This window comes from Gastrolobium bilobum, unplaced genomic scaffold, assembly GCF_033153095.1.
Source record: "Gastrolobium bilobum isolate Gb01-03AN ecotype WA unplaced genomic scaffold, APGP_CSIRO_Gbil_v1 utg34682, whole genome shotgun sequence".
NCBI lineage: Eukaryota > Viridiplantae > Streptophyta > Magnoliopsida > Fabales > Fabaceae > Gastrolobium > Gastrolobium bilobum.
This window is the reverse complement of record NW_026895943.1, coordinates 38,815-45,429: the sequence shown is the minus strand read 5'-3', so window position 1 is coordinate 45,429 and position 6,615 is coordinate 38,815. Positions and strand designations below refer to the sequence as shown.

The 6,615-nt window shown below is 39.1% G+C and overlaps 1 non-coding gene across 1 annotated transcript; it reads left to right on the top strand.

The window, feature by feature from the left end:
- Positions 1-756: 756 nt before the first annotated feature.
- Positions 757-862, top strand: LOC133296909 (small nucleolar RNA R71). Its single transcript, XR_009749573.1, has one exon. It is a non-coding gene; the product is annotated as a small nucleolar RNA R71 (small nucleolar RNA).
- The last annotated feature ends 5,753 nt before the right edge of the window (positions 863-6,615 follow it).

Sequence of the window (6,615 nt, the reverse complement as noted above, 5' to 3'; positions counted from 1 at the left end):
AAAGGTGCCCTGGGTTCTTTCGGTGAACTGCCTTGACAGCTGACCAATTTGAGTCTCTAAGTTCCGGATTGAAGCTTATTGATTCCGGAAGGAAGCTCTTGTTTCATCTCTGAAGGCATCTGCATTTTGAATGTAGTCGGATGTTGTTTTGGATAGCTGTGCAAAAGCCTTCTCCCATTCTGATGTGGTGCCTTGAGGTTGTTGTTGCAATGGCATAGGAGGATTCAGCTGGTAGTTTGACTTGTAACTCAACCCAGGGTGTTGATTATTATTCTTCCACCCTTGATTACCATATTGATTCCTTCCTGGATTGTTCGAGTTCTTTTGATCATACCAGAGTCCATTGACCTCCGCTGGTGGTTTTTCCGTGTTTCTGATGTATTCACAATCCTCAGTTGCATGAGCCTCCTGACAAATATCACATTTAATGTTAGCATTAGAAACAGAAGAAACTTGAGAAATATTAAATTTCTTACTAAGGGCATCTAATTGTTCTTGTTGTTTCTTGTGCATTTGTAGCATTTGTTCATTCTGGGCTAAGAGTGCGTCATAGCCTTCAAGCTTCATGATTCCTAAGCTTCTTAGTGCAACTTGGGCTGGAGCATTGTCAAATTCTTGAGATGCTAATGATTCCAACAGTTCAAGTGCTTCCTCAGGAGTTTTTGTTTTCAATGAGCTTCCTGAAGCAGCATTTACCAATGTTCTTGTGTTGGCTGTCATCCCTTGGAAAAGATTCTTGCCTTCTCCCATGCTTCAATACCGTGTTGAGGACACTTCCGGAGTAATCCTTTAAATCGTGTCCAAGCTTCATACAAAGATTCTCTTTCTTTTGTTCAAAAGCTGTGATCTCCGCCTTGAGCCTAGCCATCTTTGAAGCTGAGAAAAATCTGGCCAAGAATTTCGTGGCTAAGTCATCCCAACTGGTTATGCTTCCTTCAGGTTGAGACTGCAACCAATCTCTTTCTTCATCTTTCAGTGAGCATGGGAATAACCTGAGCAATATAGCATCACGAGAAACTCCGTTTACTTTTAATGTATGACAGTAAAGCAAAAAGTCATCAAGATGACAATAGGGGTTCTATGTGCTTCCTCCAGCGAACTGTTCTTTTTGAATCAGTTGCAGTAATGTCGGCTTCAGTTCAAAGTTGTTAACCTCTATGTTGGGTCTAACAATGCTCGCTGTCTGTGGAGCTCGAGCTGGGGTCATGTAATCCCTCAATGTCCTTCGAACAATTTGATTGTTGTTTTATGCCATTGGTTCTTCCTTAGGTTCCTCTTTTGGTATTTCCTTTGTCTCCGTAGAAGTTGATGCTGTTTTTGTTTCTTTCGCTTTCTTTGCTTTTGCGTCTTTCCTAAGTTTCCTCTCTGTCTTTTCTATCTCAGGATCAAACTGCAAGAGTCGCGGGTTAGAAGTACCTCGCATAAACTAAGATTTGAAAAGATGTGCAGAAAAATAGGAAACACAAAACAAAAAAAATAGAAAAGAAAAGAATGCAGAAAATTAAATATGCAGAATTTTTGTATGGAGAAAATGTTTTTATGGTATGCTTAAAGTGCAGAAAAAATAAATGTCCAATCTAAAATTTAATTAGTTACTTCTAATGTTGAAGAATTCGATCCCCGGCAACGGCGCCAAAAACTTAATAGCGACTCGGCAAGTGCACCGGTCGTAAAGTAATAAAGTGTACTGAGTACGAGATCGTTCCCACAAGGATCAGAATTTCAAGCACTAGTTCACTAATTGCGTTTTAGTTGGACAATCAAAGGTTTGGTTTTAGAGAATTTAGATGAAAAGAATTGTGGTTAAAAGAACTTAAAAATAAAAACAAGTAAAGGCATGCAATATGAAATTTCAGAATTAAAAGGATGAATGAAGATGATGTTTGATTAAGATTTAAAAAGCGTAGTTAAGGTTTCGATTTTCCCCAATATCCTCAATATGTTATGAATTAAAAAGCCAAGAATCCATTTCTTGAAATATTGCCAATCAATTCTATCTGAGTTAATTACAGTTCAATTCCTTGTTACCATAAATCTATGCAATCTTGAAAGAACTCTAGTTCCCCGATTATTCCCCAAGAAAACATGCATTAAGATCAAGAATTACAAGATTGTATAATTACTCTATGTCTATTCCTATTCCTGTTCCTAGATCACAAGGATTATGATAAATTATCAAGTCAAGGTTCATGCACCAACATCCCTATTGTCATACAATTCCCCAAAATCATTCTATAAGGAACAAACTCATAGAAAACATTAAAAACAGATAATTTATTCAATTATAAAAAGAACAGGATTCAGAGACAATTTAATTAATAAACATAAAGATTCAAGTGGGTTCCATCTACCCTTAACTACATAAAAAACTACTCTAGCATACTGGATTGAAAAGGAATAATAAAGAAAAGAGAACCCCAAGCTTCCATTGGTGTGATGTTGACTTGGTTCCTCAGTGTTCCAGCGCTCCGCAACAAGATTCCTCCTTCAAGCTTGGTGTAATGCTCTGGAATTGTGAATTGGTGTCTCGGTTCTGACCCCAAGCTCCTTATTTATAACCATAGGAGTTGTATCCGTCATTAAATCTCCCAATGAATCTATATCAGATTTGTATTTGATTTTATAATTGCTTCCTTTTGCGTTTAATATCTTGTAGATTGGTGAGAGATTTTTGACTTTGAATCCCTTTATAATCTTCATTCAATCTGCTCTTGAATCATCTTTGATATGTTTCCTCTTTTGGTTTCGGATGTCACAATCTCAAATCTTCATTAAATCTCAGCGGAATCTTGCCAGATCTTGCTGTCTGGAACATACTTGAGCGCTCAAGCGCGCTGTTGGGCGCTTGAGCATCCTAACTTGCTTAAAATTGTTATTTTTGTCTGCCTTAGCGCGCTCGAGCGTGATCTTGGGCGCTCGAGCGTGCTACTCGAGAGTGAAATCTTGTCATCCTGGGCGCTTGAGCGGGCTAATGGGCGCTTGAGCGCCCTAACTTGTACAGTTTGGCTATTCTTCCTGCCTTAGAGCGCTTGAGCGTCCTCTTGTGCGCTTGAGCATGCTATTCTGGACCTTGAATTGTAATATTTTAGCTTCCTTTGGTCCATATTGAGCTATTACTTCTCCGTCATGATTTCTTCAGCACTTTTAGCACCATTTCTTGAGGTTTTACCTTCAAAATGCAAATATTATCAACACATCAGCTCAATTTCCTATCTTATGCCTTAATTGTATTAAAACATTGAATTCCATGCATTCTACTACATAATTCTTATATAATTTAGCCTAAAAACATGATAAACCCTTACCAAGGGTTTATCAACAAGTATTTGTGAAGGATTGGGGAACGATGGACACCACAAAAACGAGGTTATGCCTGTGATGGAAGTAAAATGATAAGGATGCACACCTGAGGACTTGAGACTGAAAAGACGAGATTCTCTGGCTATATCCCGAGTCAGAGGACCGGTACGATGCTAATTTTGCGAACAAAATTTCAAAAGGGAGGGGAGAATATAACACCTCGTATTTCTAAATTATATATTAATATATTAAACATGGATTAAAGGGAAGGATTAGTGAATATCTTGAAAATCAGGTCAAAATACAAAGGAAGGGTAAAACGGTAATTAGCCAAACACGCAACCCTAGGAAGGTAAAATTGAGTAGAAGGTCTCAGATGTTAAAAATAACCCTGGAAATGGATTCAGAACGAAAAATTGAGTGGATGGGCAAGTTTCAGAAAATTTAGTGAATAGTATTTTTACTGGGTAAAAATACTGCGGTATGATTGCTCCGTAAAACATACCGATTGAGTTTTGAGATCTAGATTATGAATACAAGTTATAAATGGTTTATAGAACTAGGAAATATGATTTCTGATGAAATTCGACGAAAATTAGTAAGTTTGGGGAAGCGTGCCTACGACGCGCGTAACAGCTTAAAACAACATTTTCTCTGAACGACCGGAAAACTCAGGATTCATCTGATCATGGGTAATTAAAGGACAATGGTTAATGTTAAAAATTAGAGTTTCTAAATAGTTTATGAATTTATGGACGTTCAGGGGAATCAGAGAGAAATTCAAGTTAGTTTGAAATCGCGTGAGGTGGCGATGGGGCCCACCTCATTTAAAACCACTTAAGACACATAAGCATGACACTTTCATTATCTTCTCTCCTTCCTCTCTAAACCGTGACAGCCCCCCCCCCCCCCCCCCGTCCATTTGAGTTTTTGATTTCTTCCCTCTATAACTTCATCAAATCTTAACCGAACCGACTGATTTTTGTCTTGAAAGCTGGCATCAGTGAATCCTTTCACTGAAAGCTCATCCACCCCACCATAGAGCAGAAACGCATCCTTAGTTCTTCTTAAGTACTTAAGGATGGTCTTGAATGCTGTCCAGTGACCCTCACCAGGGTCAGACTGGTATCTACTTGTAATGCTCAAAGCATATGAGACATCTAGTCTCGTACATATCATGGCATACATGATAGATCCAATAGCCGAAGCGTATGGAATTCCACTCATGCGATCCTTCTCAGGCTGTGACTTAGGACACATAGCCTTGGAAAGATGTACCCCATGACTGACGAGAAGAAAACCCTTTTTTGACCCTTTTATGCTAAACCTCTTTAGCATCCTGTCAACATACGTGGATTGAGATAAACCCAGCAGCCTCTTGAATCTATCTCTATAGATCTTTATACCAAGTATAAAGGCCGCTTCTTCCAAATCCTTCATGGTGAAGCTTTCTGAAAGCCAGTCTTTAGTTTTTTGTAATGTGGGGATGTCATTTCCTATTAGTAATATGTCGTCTACATAAAGTACCAGGAAAACGACATTACTCCCACTAACCTTCTTGTAAACACAAGGTTCATCCTCATTCTACTCCTAACGACTTCATCAAAACGAATATTCCAACTCTGTGATGCTTGCTTTAACCCATATATTGACCTTTGCAGTTTGCATACCATATGCTCTTGGCCTTTGGTTTCAAAACCTTCAGGTTGTGTCATGTACACTTCCTCCTTCAAGAATCCATTCAAGAAGGCGGTCTTGACATCTATTTGCCAAATCTCATAGTCGTGATATGCTGTTGTGGCAAGCATGATCCTAATATATTTGATCATGGCAACTGGTGAGAAAGTCTCATCATAGTCAACTCCTTGTCTTTGACGATATCCTTTCGCAACCAACCTAGCTTTGTAGGTTTGAACGTTGCCATTTGCATCAATATTTCTCTTAAAGACCCACTTATTACCGAGGGGAACCATTCCTTGCGGTTTTGGAACCAAGGTCTATACCTTGTTTTGATACATCAAATCTATTTCAGATTTCATGGCTTCAAGCCATTTAGAAGAGTCAACATCCTTGACTGCCTCCTCATAGTTACTTGGTTCATCATCCTCTACGGTTTGTTGATTCTCAATCACAAACCCATACCTCTCAGGTGGATGGATGACCCTAGTAGACCTACGGAGTTGTCTGTTTACTTCTCCATTGGCGAACGTCGCCTGCGGAGCATACTCGGGTTCCTCAATCTGTTCATGTGGTCCTTGAACTCCTTCAAGATCAACCTTACTCCCACTGGCTCTTTGAGAGATCAAATCTTTCTCAAGGAACTCAGCATTCTTGGACACAAACACCTTGTGTTCATCCAAGGAGTAAAAGTAGTATCCCTTAGTACCTTTGGGATACCCCACAAATAGAATTTTAGTACTCTTAGCACTAAGCTTGTCTGATGCCAACGTTTTGACATATGCTGGCGATCCCCATACCCTGAGGTAACTCAGGTTGGGTCTCTTACCATTCTATATCTCATATGGTGTTGTCTGAACAAATTTAGACGGTACCCTATTTAGAAGGTATGCCGCCGTGTCTAAGGAATATCCCCAAAATGATTTTGGAAGTTGAGTCTCACTCATCATAGACCTGACCATGTCTAACAAGGTCCTGTTTCTCCTTTCGGAGACACCATTTTGATGTGGTGTGTAAGGTGCAGTAAGCTGCGAGAGAATTCCATTTTCTCTTAGATAATCCTGAAACTCATGGCTTAGATATTCACCACCACGATCTGATTGCAATGTCTTAATCATCTTGCCACGTTTCTCTACTTCATTCCTATATTCTTTGAACTTTTCAAAGGCTTCGGATTTATGTCTCATCAAATACACATACCCAAACCTTGATTTATCATCAGTAAAGGTAATGAAATAGGAGTATCCTCCTCTAGCCTCTATAGACATTGGGCCACAAACATCAGAGTGAATGAGTTCTAATAACTCACTAGCCCTATGACTTTCAAGCCCTTTGGGCTTGTGACGAGTCATTTTCCCAGCTAGACAAGATTCACATTGTCCATAGGATTCCAAATCCATGGAATCTAGGTATCCATTTGCATGCATCCTAGACAATCTTGTTTCGTTTATGTGCCCTAGTCTACAGTGCCAAAGATAAGATTGATTATCTATCCTAGGTCGTTTCACATTTACATTGAGCACTTCAGTTCCCATTTCCAAAACATATAAGCCATTTATTAAAGAAGTAGTACCAAAAACAATATCATTCAAATAGAAAATGTACCATCCCTAATAGTGAAAGCAAAACCATCTTGTT